General features: G+C 39.8%; 2 protein-coding genes across 6 annotated transcripts in view; one reads left to right on the top strand and one right to left on the bottom strand.

Annotated features, from left to right (window-relative positions):
- MOCOS (molybdenum cofactor sulfurase) overlaps positions 1-15,548 on the top strand; it is an 884,654-nt gene that overhangs the window by 410,057 nt on the left and 459,049 nt on the right. The window lies entirely within an intron of this gene.
- LOC308191072 (poly(rC)-binding protein 3-like) overlaps positions 1-15,548 on the bottom strand; it is a 521,260-nt gene that overhangs the window by 402,474 nt on the left and 103,238 nt on the right. For all 4 annotated transcript variants that reach the window (XM_080583076.1, XM_080583073.1, XM_080583075.1 and 1 more), the window contains one exon: positions 14,289-14,426. The gene's annotated coding sequence lies outside the window, so the exon portion shown is untranslated. The remainder of the gene's footprint in view (positions 1-14,288; positions 14,427-15,548) is intronic.

Below are 15,548 nucleotides of genomic sequence, written 5' to 3'. Positions count from 1 at the left end.
CAAGAGAGAAGCTGAATACATCATTTGGAGGAAACTGTTAGAGGATCAAAGAAAGAAGCTCATGGGTTGGACTCAGGATGTCTTAATAAACCTTTAAGCAACTACAGCTTTATCAGCCTGAATATCCAGCTTGTATTTTCACATATGTGCACACATGATTCTGAGCTAACACTTAGTACATACAACCTGTGGAAAACATTTTGAGCTTAGGGAACGCTACAGGTTTGAAATGAAGCAGTACTGCAGTACCTAGATGAATACATCCTCAAGTTTGTATTTCAGATTTGAGTATCCAATTCCCTTTTTCAGATACGAGCCATCTGGATTTTTTGTTAGTTCATTTTACACATATTAGCAGGATTTATGGTAAGTCCAATACTGGAAGAAACTTAAATTATTGGTTGCCCATGTTCACAAAGTGGGAGAGAAGGCCTTTTCAACATACCACCAAAGGAGATGTTACTGATGAGGCTTAGGCTACATAAAACAAGGGAAGTATTGCACCTTCATAGTTTAAGAGTATCATCCAAACCAGTAGTCAAAAGCTGGACTCAAAATGAGAAGGATGAACCTTAAACCCAGTTTTAAAATCCACCCCTCAAACTTCATTAATAAATACCATCTTCCTTCAAGAATCAAGTGCTTAAAAGCCACCACGTTCCAAACACAGTATTCTAGGTCTGGAAAGGGAATAGAGGTCAACCCTCTATCACCAAAGGCAAACCCCAAAAGTAGTTTTCCTAAAGGCAGATGATGATTCCTTCACTGCAACAGTAGATAACGAGGAGATGGATAACATCAGCATTACTACCCTGTGAAACTCCAACAGTTTCAATACTATAGGAATAGTATCTATTGCAATTATAAGTAAAAGAAAATAATAGCGCTGCAGAACTTCACAAAGTTAAGCTATAAGTGAATGAAACATGATTAACAATCACTCTCCAACAACCCATAAAGCTTTCCTGCCATGACAGCAAGTATAGCCAAATAAGACAAAATAAACTCTCATCATTCATGGTTGATTTACAAAAGTCTTCAAGTAAACTTGTTATAGAATAATAGTGAAAAGGAAATGGAGTGATATGAATTAAGAATGGCAGCATGAGACTGCACAGAATTGTCGATTAAGATGTAGATCCTACATAAGTTCTACAAATTGAGGAGAAACATAATATTAGATCAGTCACACTGCCCTGAAGTAATTCCTTGGTTCTACAATCAATGTAGCAACTGCAAGGATAAAGAACAGAAATTATATACAGTGACATCAAAAGGCACTAGCAGCTGCTCCTCAATGGGAGCACAGACTCTGGACAGCATCCATCAGCTCTGCCCCCACAAAAGCACAATTTCACTGTGAGGTCCATACGTGCCAAGTCAAACAGCAGAGAGGGACTTGTAAGAACGACTCAGTAACAAAATTTGTTTTGTCCATTCGTAAACCATCAAGGTGATGCACTCCAACAGAGCCATCATATCAGCAGATATAAACTAGATGAATATTATCATCATTTCAGAAAACGCAACTCTGCCATGAGAATAAACAAATCAGTATTTCAAAACCCATAACACACAAAAGCTATGCATTTCATTTTCTGCCTTGGCAGACAAGCCTATAAGCAGGACTTCCAATTACATGGGATGGTGTGGGGAAAAAAAAAAAAAGAAAAAACAAAAACATTATACACAATCTCTTTCAACACCCTCTGTGGAACTCTGTTCTCTTTATAATTCACAGCAATAACAATCTCTTCATTTCAGATGCACATACCACAGAAATGGAATGTCTGCCCCACCCTGGTCCACATAGCACACCAACTCATCTGAAGACTTTGGACTGTCTTGGCTGCTTCACCTCAGCTGATCCATCTCACCTCTCCCAACAATCTGTGCATCTGAGCAGCTCTGGACAGACATCACTTCCAAGCAAATGAATGTGCTTTCTCTTTTTCCAGTAAAAGGAAAAGTGTTTCTCTAGGCTCCACTGTCCCCTGTTCCAGCCTGGCTAATATTCTTTGGTGTAAGGACCAGTTATTCTGAGTGAGAAACTCAGTCTGGGAGGTTGAGAGGAGTACACATTTTTAGTACATGTAGGCTCAACTCTTACAATCATTACTGGCCTTGACTACTAGTACATTTTCTGGAGGATCCACTTTTTGGCACGTCCTTTGTTTTTTCATGCTTCCAGTACTTTTACTGAAATACTTGCAGCCAATTGTGAAACATTTCCAAATAGTCCACTACAAATAATTCCGACTGTCATTCAACAAACCTTTATAGACATTGTTAGCCTCTTCAGAAAAGAGATTGACTGAGAACATGAAATCGATTCAAGTCCAAGCTGATCCTTGACTTTAACGCAAGATTAAAAGTTGTCCTGCAAGCATTTTGAACACCTTTGCACTTCTTTCAAGGTCTTTGTAGAACTGATCAACCTTGAAAATTCTTTAGCTGCTGTAGGTTAATGATATTACTGGAAAATTAACTAGTTGGTCAAATAGAAGGAAATATTATTCTACTGAAGCCATTAACCAAAAAGTTGTACACTATACAAGGTCCTTGTTCTGACTTCCTGTTCCTTGGCAGCAGCTAAAAAGTCCCATTGCCATGTCAGACATCTTCTTTAAGTAGCTGAAAAGAGCATCTTGTCTGATATACTACCGGTTTGCCAACAATAACCTTCTGCATTCAAGTCTTGGAGGAAGTTCAAGAATCCATGAGTTTTACAAAATTAAGTGTAAAATCAGCCCTCCACACCTACTCTTCAAGAGTTATATAGAAGATAAGGCCATTTTGTACAATTAAGTCCGTGCATACACTCCACTTATCTTTTGCCTTCATTATATGATATCAATACTGTAAGACCTAACAAGTAGGTATCATTATATTCTAGTCTGTTCTCATTATATATATATAAGGTCGTGCACTCACAGACAGCAACACAAGTTACCACAATAAATTAGAAGCTAATCTGCAGGTCAGAAGGAATGGAATTCCTTTTTCCTTCCTCTTTCTCTCCACTGACTATAGAGACAGCTTATATGACTAGTTCAGATGCAGGTATACAGAGCTAGGAGAGATTAATCTTACTCAAGAGGCCTACAAGCTTTTTCTCTCTCTCTGTAGGATGGCCCAAGATATATCAGGAAACATATTTACATTTGGAAGCATCAATCCTGCAGAAATTGGTGAAAAATAGTTTGAAACAGTGAGTTATTAGAGTTTTACACATCCTAAAGCAAGAACAATTGAAAATGGAGAAAGTAGACAGAATACTTATCAAAACAGAAGAAAAAGAAAAACAAAACTTAAGACACATTTGAAAGGTCATAGTTCGTTAAGCATCACAAAATAAAACCTGAAAAAGCTTCACAGGCATCAGAGAGGTAAACTGTTTAAGATAAAGGACCATACTAGCAGTAAAATAAACATGAGTAAACTAGATTTACATTTGTTTTAGACAAATATTAGAAGAGTGATCACAAAAGCTCAGCTGGGGAACAACCAGCCTATAACTAGGCAAACAGCCCTGCCAAACCGAAGATGGACTACGACAGCCTTATGAAAGGGATTTATACAGTACAGCAGCTGTGATGCCAAGAGAGAAGGCAGCATGACTCAGGAGGTCTCTTCCATTCCTATACTCCTAATTTAAGTTTCTACTAAATAGCAGAGGTCACACTGCTCAAAGAACAAATAGCACTGGTGTTCACATAATTTAAGATACAACTTCAGATCTCACCACTACTTTCCCCCACCTCACCCACACCTCAACCTGCTCTGCCTTTATCTAACTTTAAGCCCCTACTATCACCAGAGAGACTAAGCAACCCTATTATTTTCTTCTAGTAAGTCACCTCTACCACAATACTGAAGAAAAAAAAAAAAAGACAGCTTCTAATCTCTCTTCTTTCTTTACCACAGAGAGGATACCAAAACAACTGTACAGCTGAAAAGAATTTCAGTTCACCCCAGCAGCACCCTTATTTAGGCACTACATGATATTGTATTTCAAAGATAAAGGATAACACAAATAAGTCACTCTGGTGAAACTCTCCCTTTAGAAAATCAAATCTATAGCTATACATTTGATATCATTAAAATAACTAGTTACAAGATAGAAAATTCACTCTATTATTATTTATAAGGCAGTTTAATCTCACCAGAAGAGCTTGCTTTCCTCACTCTAGCAGAGCTCTATAGGAAAATGACCTCTGGTGCTGGCTGTTAGGAACCAGGAAGGAAGTGGCTGTAATGAGAAGGCAGCTTTCACCTGGGCCTTGCAGGAAGGCTCTCCTCCTCTTTGGGAGGAGAGACAAGTATCAGAATTAAGAAAGCAATGTAGAAGCGGCTGTGGAGGTGGCACTGATACTCAGAAATATGGATCCCCAAAGAAATTTTCTAAGGAAGCTTGTATGAACTTGCTGAGAGCATATGTTACCTAAATAAAATAAAAAGCACATGAAACAGCTGCAGTGTCTGCACTGAGGTGTGAACTACCATAAGGGTGGAAATACAGAAAAGTTATATTGGAAAAAAAAAAAAAAGAATGAACACTCATATAGGTCCATTAAAAACACACACACCAAAACTCAGACGAATACCCCTTGCCGAACAGCAGGCAGGACCTTGAAGCACAATTAGCTCTCAAATACTATAGGGCTAGCTCCAAAGAGGAGTGCCATGCCATTGCCACTTCCTTTGTCTCTGTTTGTTGCACTGCTTTACACTGCATTCAGGAGGGAAGAGGCAGGGACATGTAGCATGTGGGGCTGGATAAAGCCTGTATTTTACAGAGATGCATGTGCAAGAAATCTTCTGGCCAAGAAGAAAGAGGAGTGTGATAAGTCCAAAGAAATGTGGGTTGGAGCTGATGGGGTAAGGGAGAGTATTGTGTAGTGTGTGGTGTTATGGTGAGGGGGATGTGTTAATTCCATGGTGCTTCAAAAGGTGTTTGGGCTTGATTAAAGGTAAAAAAATAATAATTTAGGCAATTTAGTGGGGGAAAAAAATATTATTTAGAGGAGTAGAAAGTGATTCAGGAGAGCTGTCACATCCTCTCACTTTCAGCTTCTGTTCTTTGGTGAACCCAGATTGCTTTCAATCACCAAAGCAACTTATTTATTTATTTATTTATTTATTTATTCCAGTTAAACTCTTGAGTGGAAAAAATGCAACCATTTGGTCCTTGTTGCACATGGAGCCTGAATTCAGTGCTCTTGCAAGAAGATGTTGAAGGACAATTTGCATGAGTTGCTAGTGCAAGGGGAACAGTATTTGCACAACTAACCTTTTGCCTTTCATATGATTAAGCACTAAAAGACTCATCGGGCAAATCAGTGAACCCAAGAAATTTACCAAAAGAGTAAAAAAAAAAAAAAAAGTAGGAGGGAAAAAAATTGAGTGACTTTTTATAATTCCCCTTTGCAGCTTGAATCTAGTCCAGAACTCACTGAAGACAACACTGTCACCAAGGGAACCCCATTATGAAGAAAAAACGTAATCCCTTAAAAGGGAAAGGACAAGTAAAGCATCCCCCCAAAACATTGCTGACCACAGTGAGAAGATACGTAATGACTACACAGTTGTTTTCTGAACGAACGATTTTTCCAAAAAATATGTTATTTAAGGTGTTCTCAGATGCAAAAAGAAATCATTGCTGCTCTTAACCAAGTTCTCCCCTGCTAATTGCAATACAGCTGCTATTAGCCAATTCCCTAGGCCCCTCCAGCTTCCACAGTGATTTGAAACCCTGATAATGTTTTTCATTTTGTTTCTTCTGTAGACAGAGGCAAAAGCATTTCCTTTCCAACAGCATGACACAGGCTACAGACAGCCTGACGCCAAAGCTCTCTGCAAATCAATATATTTAATGCATTTGAAGTCAGTAAAATCTCCCAGGCTAGTCCAGGGTTGCCTGAGGAAAAAAGAAAGCCAAAATGCTAGAGAGCTGTATGGATATGGATTTAATATTCAATATTCTTACTTAAGGATCTCTTGATTTTAACAGAAACACATTTAAAAAACCTTGGGTTGTAATTTAGAGGGTTTGTTTGTTTTTTCCCTCATAATATTTTTGTGAGTATGAAGAAGAAAATGAAAGAAGTGAGTGGTATAAGGTATGTTCAAGTCCAGGTTGGCAGGAGGTGTATTTACAAGCATAAGGATGAAGGAGGGAATAAATCCCAAAGATTATGGGGACACAAAAATATTCCCAAACCTATCACACCACTTCACTTTCTCCCTCGTTTATTTTGCTCTAGTCACTCTGGCCTTTTTACAGGCTTTCGTCATTTACTTAAGATACCCCTTTTTTTCATTAACCTTCATTCTTTATCACTGCAAAGCCTCTTTCTTACCCATCCATGAAGTTTTACTGCCTCTTAAACACACAAGCCAGAGGCAATCACTGAAGTGAGGCAGCCAGTCTTTCCCCTAGCAAACCCACCAGAAATGTTCTCCTTCCATTCAGCCTCAAAAAATCCCCAGGGATTTCCATTCACTCCACCTTCTTCCTCCCTCCTCCCACTATCCCGTACGGTATATCCAGGGGGAAAAAAAGGAATAAGCCTCACTGAAATAGCTGCCATACTTTTCAATCTTACTTTGTATCCATCAACAAACATGATTATGTACTAGGCCAGCCTGTAAAACTCTATTAAACCACAGTGCAATTTCTACCTTGCTGCCAATCTTTAAAAGCTGCTAAATAATGGTACCCCAAGTTCACTATTTGGCTTGTAAAATATTTTTATTTGTAAGTATTTTTATTGCTTACAAGTGGAAAAGCAACATAATAAATTTCAGCTCTGTGTACAACTTTGGGCTGCCAGAAACAGTGAATAAAATAACATTTCCACCTTAACACACTATTAACCGTGATACTCAAACCCACATTGCTTTGAGTGCAAATATTAATTATTTCTTGCTAATATTTCAGCAAGACTGAATGCAATTATTTCATCAAAGTAGATGCAGTAGGAGGTAAGCAAGGAGAGGTAGCTGCTCCTGGTTTGTGGGAAATAAGAAATTGAGTCTTTCTCTCAGTCGTTTTTTCTTGTATGGATTAGGAGGTTAGAAAGAGAAATGTTGCCTTTCTTTTACATCACATAGTCTGGTTATGAAGCTCCAGAACACTTGTGCTGCTTTCCTGAATACTCTTAAGTCCTGGTTGACCCAATAAAATTTTAAAAGTCTTTTCGACACTTTTCGACAAGTTATAATATTTTTTATAGGGTTTTTATTGAAATCTGGAAAGTGAAGATCAGGGCATATCACACAATCATTACATCATTTATTTCTCTCTCCGAGTGCATACCATTCTGTGCAAACCTTCATCCTGGTGCATTACAGTGCTACCAGAGGGTGAGGTCCCTGCCACTAATGCCAGGACAGCCTGACTCCAACAGCTCTGGGGAATGGCACTGTATTTGTAGCAAATGGGAGCAGGTGAATTACATTGTCTGGATTCAGCACAGCAGAACAGGAAAGAATTAAAGGAACAGCTTCAGTGTCTCTCTATTTTGAGCAATGTTGCCTTGTCTGAAATGTCAGAAACCAGCTGTGGGCACTGTGTCCAGGGATCGGGTCTGCCTGATGCCTTGTCAGAGGCTTTGGGCAGCGGCCCAGCTCCCTGCATGGCTCTGCTTTCCAAGTCAAACTGCAGATTCACTGCCTCAGCCAGAAGCTTTACAGGACTCCTATCAAAGTTCCTAAAGAACCCAGTAATCAAAAAAGTGGTAATCATGTCTCAGAAAAAAATTTCTTCATGCAGATCCTAAGGCCTCTCATGGCTTGAGGTTCTTATGATGGAAAAGTTAAACCTGGAAGCAAGTAGGCAACAAAAATCCACAGCACTAAATATTCTCTGCATATCCTTCTCTTCAAACCAATTCTTATTTTCTAACCACTTGCCCCCGCTATTCAGCAATGCAAAACGGAATATATATGCATTTTAGAAAGCAAGGACAATTTCCCTTGTGGATATTCTTTCTTGTGAAAACAGAAAACAGTTTTAGCCCATGCTTTCTAAAGAAATAGGTGTAACATTGCATAAGAGCTGCACGCTGAAAAGGCAAAAAGATGTACTATGATATATATATACATATAAAGACTATCTCATCAGGACTCCACACTGGGCAGCAAAGTTTCTGTTTTGAACTTGCATTCCCAGGGATTTAATTTTTGTATCAACAGGTCTCAAACTTTGCATGTGGTTTCCAAGTCCATGAAAATGTCTATTCACTCTCTTAAATTTCAATATGCTATATGTAACACTGTAGCATCTAGACAGTCCAACCAACACTGAGTCAGGCATATGAAAGAAAAATAATACTCTGCCTACAAACATGTACTCTTTCATATGCCTGTAATGTAGGTAAAAAATCCACTATGGTCTATCAGCATGTGGACAAGGGGCCAGTTTCCTCTCTGCTGTATATTGGAATGGTTCAGCAAGCTGACTTCAAATAACCTGTGTCATTTCATCCCAGCAAAGAGTTTACCCCGAGGGTTTTGCTAACACTTTTGATCATAAACACCAAAGGGCAGTAATCATCAAGTTCAAATGAATTAGCACACTAGGTTTCTATGGCTCAGAAAAAGTAAAAGCTATTCAGTCTTCTGTGAAAAGAAGACATTTGATAAATGAAAAACAAGCAAACAAACAAAACAAAACCTGAGTGTTGTCAAAATAGATGTGTATATGACAGTTCCCAATTACAAATTATTTGCTCCTAAGCATATATGGCTAAATATTACAGGTGGAAGGACATCACAATGCTCTTTTGGAAGCTTCTTATGGGGAAGACAAATGCTGCACTCTTTAAACTCTGGCTCACACAAGGAAGCCCACTGAAATCACTAGGACCGCGCATTTCACTGTGAGGTGACCTACACCTGCAGTTCCCAGTGCAGGGGAACACAGCTAAGCCATCCTAAAGGGCAGCTGATGCTGCACTTTTTTTTTTTTTGTACCCGTGGCAAAGAAATATGAGTTACACTCAGAGAATTTCAACACACAAGAGATGAATAAAAGGGTACAACATAATAGTGCTGTAGACCTGGATTAGTTTCACATTTATTTTTCTGAAGGAGTGGTAATGACCAACCATTACTTAGGTTAGTCAGATCTGAGGAAAGCTCTTAGGAATTTTTGAGGGACCTCTGATCCAAATGAGGACTGCAATGGCAGGGAAAATGCCAGGCTGCCAATTAAAGATCTGGAGATGGAGTAGAGTAACAGGAACTTCTTATTTGGACTGCTAGATTTTAAACTAGCTATTATCACTCAAGGAAGAAAAACATAAAATTTCATTGTGAACAAGTTCCCTCCCTAAAACAAACACACATTGCTCTAAATGCAGCAATATCATCCCCAAACAATAATATTAAGAAAGGCAGTACTGGAGTTATGACTTTTTATGACTTTCCAGAACACCATGTTCTTGCTGGTTACATATCTTAAAACACTGTGGCAAGAAAGAAGGAAAAAAAAAAAAGGAGCAATGGCTGAAAAACACTAGAACACTAGGGTAATGAAAACCTTGCCCAAAAGACAGAGACGAACTGCAAAAAGACAAAATAGATGTCCTTTTCCCCATGAACATTTCTCAAGAAAACTATCTTTTATTCTTTTATTTCTGCTACAATTCTGTGAAGATCTTCTCAGAAGTTTCTGTTGTAATTGTTGCAGAGTATTAAAAGAAAATGGCCCCAGTATTTTCAGTGAGACAATGAATAAGAAGGAATGCAGTAATATTGTCCAGTGATATGGAGAATGTAAATTACAATGCCTTCAACCGAGCATAATCAAACTGTATTGAACACAGCTGCAAACTGTCATTGAGTGTATCTATAAGCCATACGAAGGTTAAAATAATGAAGGCAAGGCAACTTATTTTTTCCACCCAGGCTAACAGTACTAGGTTAAGTTAACACGGGAGTGAATTCAAACTCCCAACTGGAAATAAAACCCAAGCTATTTCATCCTGCATTAGTCTGGAAAAGAACAGCAACTCGTGAAATGACTCTAAGAGGAGAATTTTAGTACCATATGTGGGTAGGAGAAGAAGTCTTATTTCTTTAAGTGGGTTCTTGGTCAAGAGGAAATTTGGACCACATACAAATTTACATATCTGAATATGAAAATTGTCAGCAAGAAGCTTTCATTCAATGGATGCTGAAGCTTATTTCTCACTACTTCTTACTCTGTGAAGTCCCACAAACATCTCCACCTCAGCAGCACGGATCTCATCTCACATTCAGGAACACCTGTGATCCTGAAACAACACCTAAGCCCCAAAGTCTTAGATCTGCTCAGCATGCACTTAACAGGCACAGTCAGACTTGCACTCCTTGGAAAACACGCTTGTTTTCTAGAGTCCAACCAGAAGAGGCACTATCCTGTATTATACAAATGTTCAGCTCACATTCATGGTGTGAGGGATCTCATTTCCAGGCTCTCCTCAGCCTGAGTTGTCATGTACACCCTCTTCCCAGCAGAACTACAAGCTAGACTGGAAAATGGGAGTGGAAAATGGTCCATCAGTCCCACTGCAGTCATGCCAGCGTGAAGTGAGGTGCACATTTCACACAGTTGTCTGAAACCCTTATGAGAGGATAGCACAGTCCTGGGCAACTTAGCGAGGAAGAGAAGCCCCGGGCTTTAGGGGTATTGATGCCTGCAGCATGTCAAATGGGGCTTGCAACAGGCTTCAGGGCAGGTTCCCTAACTCAGACTTGTTGACATCAAGATCTGTCCTGTGAAGTCTCACTCTGCCCCCCTGAACTCTGCATCCTCATCAGCCTGCCTTCAACAGGAGAGGTGTCCATAGCCCAAAGATTAGAGTACCCTTCTTAGGGGGGGGTCTGTATTTGACCCTCTCCAGGCTGAGGCCAGCATACAGGTATGTGATCACCTTCCTGAGCAAGGGCATGAGCAATGAGCTCCCGCATAACCAGGAGGCAGCAATGACAACAGCCAAACTTAATGAGGCCTTTACAAAAACCCTGCTGGGGGAACCTACCTCCGGAGAAGGGTCCAGACTCTGCAGCTTGTAGGCACTGGGCTGTGCTCAGCCTTTGCTAGGGGCTATTTCAAGGCAGGTTCTGCTGTGTTTGCAGGTTTCCACCCAATCCTGGCATGCACTTCACAGGCAGATTGTGTGTCCCAGCCCAACGTCTTTATTGAGCCTTCCTGGGACTGGCTGCTGAAGACACCTGTTTCAGCCCTAAATATGACAGCAGAGAAGCACAGAGACTACATCCTTCTCTTTGTTCTTACGCATAAAGCATTTCTGGCCCAACACTGTAAATATTTCACAATTCTCCCACCAACTGCAATGGGAAGTGTATTGCATCTGCTATATTTTGATTTAATTCCGCTCCGTACCTTGCAGCTGAGGACAGAAATGTTCTCCTTGTGATAAATTTCCTTAGCATAAGATTACAGACACTAACAACAATGAAGAAAAGAACAAATGTTAGAAAAAAAAAAAGGAGTGCATTACTTAGACAAAATAATGGAAACCATAAATCACTGCACTGACAGGATTAAATGTGAAACCTTTAATTATACATTTAATCATTTACCAACTTGTTATTTTCCCTGTAGTAATGCTCATGAAGCTTCAATAAGATCTGAGTTTGAGGACGATTGTATTATATACATGGATTGCAAAACCAATACACATAGAAATGGTTTTAAGAATAAAATTAATACTAACTTCAATCTTCAATTATGTTGACACCTTTACTGAGCATCTTTATTGTTCGCAGTCATACTGGCCCTCACTTAATGACGTGACAATGTCATTGCATGTCAACCCATCTCCACTGTACAGATATTATATAAAATGAAGTAGAACTAAGGGAAAATTAGTGGTGATTCAGGAACTACACTACCATATTAAAACCAGAGAGTGTAATTGCATTGCTGAAGAAGACTGTGTTATTTATGAAGTATGGACAAACCTGTGCCCACAGGCTATATTTGCTCTACTGCCTTTCCACAAGGAGGCAAGAAACAGCTGCTAGAACAGAAAAATGACTCCCCAGTCCCTGAGCACCTTTTCCTATGAATCCCAGTGTCCAACAGCAGAGAGCAGGGCTAGCTTTGCTGTTGCCATGGGGTTCAGAGTAGGCAAAGAAATAACACAATTTCTGAAAAAATTCTGTGCACCAGCATAATCTTTCAGCACTTTCAGAACAATATTTACTGAAAACGATCTCCCCCCCCTAACCCGCCCCCCCCCCCCAAAAAAAAAAAAAAAAAAAAAACAAAGGCAAATTACCTTTCTTCTAACTGGAGACTAAGGCAAAATCCAGACAGACTTCATATTTACACAGACCCCCTCAAAGAACACACAGCGTGAAAAAGCAGACTTTCTTCAAAGTCGAAACATTGCTTGTATGCTAACAAAAACAGCCTAATATTATACTAAACACATCATCTAGTAGCAATTGTAAAGGCACTATTATACGGCTGGATATTGTATTGCATATCAGAGAGCTGTTGGCAGGAAAATATCTGTCCTCTGGAGCACCCTTTGTTTTGTTCTATCATGTTGCAGGCTCTGGCAAATTGCCTTAAGATTCCTAGCTGGGGTGGGCTGTCACACAGCTAAAATAATTCATCAGCTTTACCTTTTCTTAAAAAAACAATGTTGACCGGACTTGTGTTACAGGGAAGATGGGTTCGTTATACTCATTCAGCTTAGGCTTTTTGCCCAGCACAGAACACAGAGGCAGACAGGGAGCTTGCCAATGTTTAGGGTGAAAAGATGAGCAATACCAAATACAGTGGAAATGCACACTTAGAGTGACTTTTAGCCATCCTGATGGAGGAGTGAAACATTTTTATTATGTATTTTATAGAGACACAAACTACTAGACAGATTACTCTGAGATAATCTTCAGGTTTGGGTTGGATTTTCTGCCATGTTGTATGTTTGGAATTGAATCTTCTTGTTGAAAATTAAGTCCTTATCTGCACATGGGACTCTTGAATCTTTTGGAATGGCTTGCTATAAACTGGAGGAAGTGTTCCACATCCTGCTAATGTCTCTACCTCTACAACATTTTGGAGTAGGCAACCCAGAAAGAAAAAGGGATCATATAATTAGGTTTTGGCTATCACATAAATCACATTCTCAACTAGGTGATTTTTCCATTGCACTTCATAAGCAAGAAAAAATTGCCTGGGGACGACAGGGAACACATGCTCAGATCTGTAGGACTCTAAGTACACCACACACTGGTAAAAATAATTTTTCTTTTCTCTATTGGATCTTTTTTTGAATCATGACGTGTTTGGATAGATTCAGTAATATTTCTGTATCACCCATCCAATATGAAAAGGGCCTTATAAGAAGCTCAACATAAGCCAGCAATGTGTGCTTGCAGCCCATAAAGCTAACCATATCCTGGGCTGCATCAAAAAAAGCATGGCCAGCAGGGTGAGAGAGGTGATTCTCCCCCTCTGCTCTGCTCTTGTGAGACCCCACCTGGAGCACTGCGTTCAGCTCTGAGGTCCCCAGGACAGGAAGGACATGGATGTATTAGAATGAGTCCAGAGGAGGGCCACAAAGATGATGAAGGGGCTGGAGCACCTCTCCTATGAAGACAGGCTGAGGGAGTTGGGGTTGTTCAGCCTGGAGAAGAGAAGGCTCCGGGGAGACCTTACAGCGACCATCCCGTGCCTAAAGGGGGCCTACAGGAAAGCTGGGGAGGGACTCTTTGTCAGGGAGTGTAGGGATAGGACCAGGAGCAATGGCTTTAAACTAAGAGAGGTTTAGATTAAAGAGGAAAGTCTTCATGGAGAGGGTGGTGAGGCACTGGCACAGGCTTCCCAGAGAAGCTGTGGATACCCCATCCCTGGAGGTGCTCAAGGCCAGGCTGGATGGGGCTTTGGGCAACCTGGTCTGGTGGGAGGTGTCCCTGCCCATGGCAGGGGGTTGGAACTAGGCGATCTTTAAGGTCCCTTCCAACGCAAATCATTCTATGATTAACAGCACCACATAACAAAACCAAACCAAAAACATACAAACAAACAAAAGACAAAAACTGTATTAAATCCATGTTCTAGGCTTAAACTGAAAATGTAGGAGGTGTCTGTCTTTATACTTCTACACACATGTGAGACAACACGTTTTCTCCTGGAAATGGGGGAAAATTTTATAATCTTTTTCTCAAAAAATAATGGAGAGGAAATTCCTGAGGCAACTCTTAAAGCAGGTTCACTTGTGTATCTAATGCAAAACTGAGACGCAGGTACATTTACTCACCCTGCCAGCAAGATGATCTGTAGGTCTTCAGAGTTGTTCTTTCTTTCCTTTCTCTAGTCCACTTACGCATCAGGTGCCTTAGACATAAGGGACAGCCAAGTGAATTTACGTTTCTTGCTCTGGGTTTGAGATGGTTTCCTGTGGCAGAGAGGATACAGAGACCAGATATGGTGTCTAAAGACTTTCAAACAATTGTTTCCAATCATTAGCGTAATTCAAGTAGTTCCTACATCCTGCTTTCAACAGTAGCCAATACTGAGGAGTAAAAACCCCAACAGACAGTTTCTGAGTAAGCTGTCCACAGGAATCATTGCTTAAGAAGTGCTAGAATCTTTTATGCTGCCCTATTTAGTTGTGGAGAGAGAATACATGTGAAGAGAATTTCCAAAATTTTCCTCAATAGTTTCTTATAGCAATAAGTTCTACTAGGTAATTGTGCACATTTCAAATATGCTTTTCTTTCATCTCTGTTAAATGCATGTATTCTTAAAATTTCTATCCCACCGTTCATGTACTACAGCAACGGTCATGATCTTTTCTGAAATATCCATTCAGTCCCCCTATTCATGGCATGTTCTCTTTCCTGTGCCTTCTTCTCTACTTTCTTTTCACTCCATAATGTCTTCCTCAAAGATTATTCATTTCTGTGTGTGTGTTTTTGAACACCTACAGACTCTTCCTCATGCGGGATGAGTTGATCAGACCTCAGTTTCCCTCTTTTCCACTGTGTACCACTAGGTGAGTTATGGGAGACCAGTTAAATATTATAATCATCTATGGCACTTTTCTGCTTCTTTTTTCGGCTACAGAAAACTGGTGCATCTGGTAGAAAATTAGAGGAGGAGATGTTGAAACATGCAGAAGAATCACTTCCTTTATGACCACTGTGCTGCTTGGTTTAAGTGAAGAAAAGCAAGCATGCAACCACGCCAAATATATTGTAGTTAATAACATTATTAAAAACAGAAATAAGAAAACGTCTAGCTTTGAGAATTTCAGAGCTCCCCTGAATAATTTTTCCAAATTGTCAGCTGAATAGCCAAGAGACTAGAATAGTTCAGAAGAAAAGAAACCATTCAAGAATGGGTAATTATTTTCATTGCCTCACAAAGCCTAAAAAGAAAAAGGACTTACTCTCACTAGGGGTAACTTTAGAGGTAAAATTGCAAAAATCTCTTCAGAGATTTTTCTATTAAAGGTCATGGGTATCAAAATCTATAGTTCCACTTTAGATCCATTATAAAGCTACTATAAATAAAG

This window comes from Anser brachyrhynchus, assembly GCF_964034855.1.
Source record: "Anser brachyrhynchus genome assembly, chromosome: 2".
Taxonomy (NCBI): domain Eukaryota; kingdom Metazoa; phylum Chordata; class Aves; order Anseriformes; family Anatidae; genus Anser; species Anser brachyrhynchus.
This window is presented reverse-complemented; position numbering and strand designations above follow the sequence as displayed.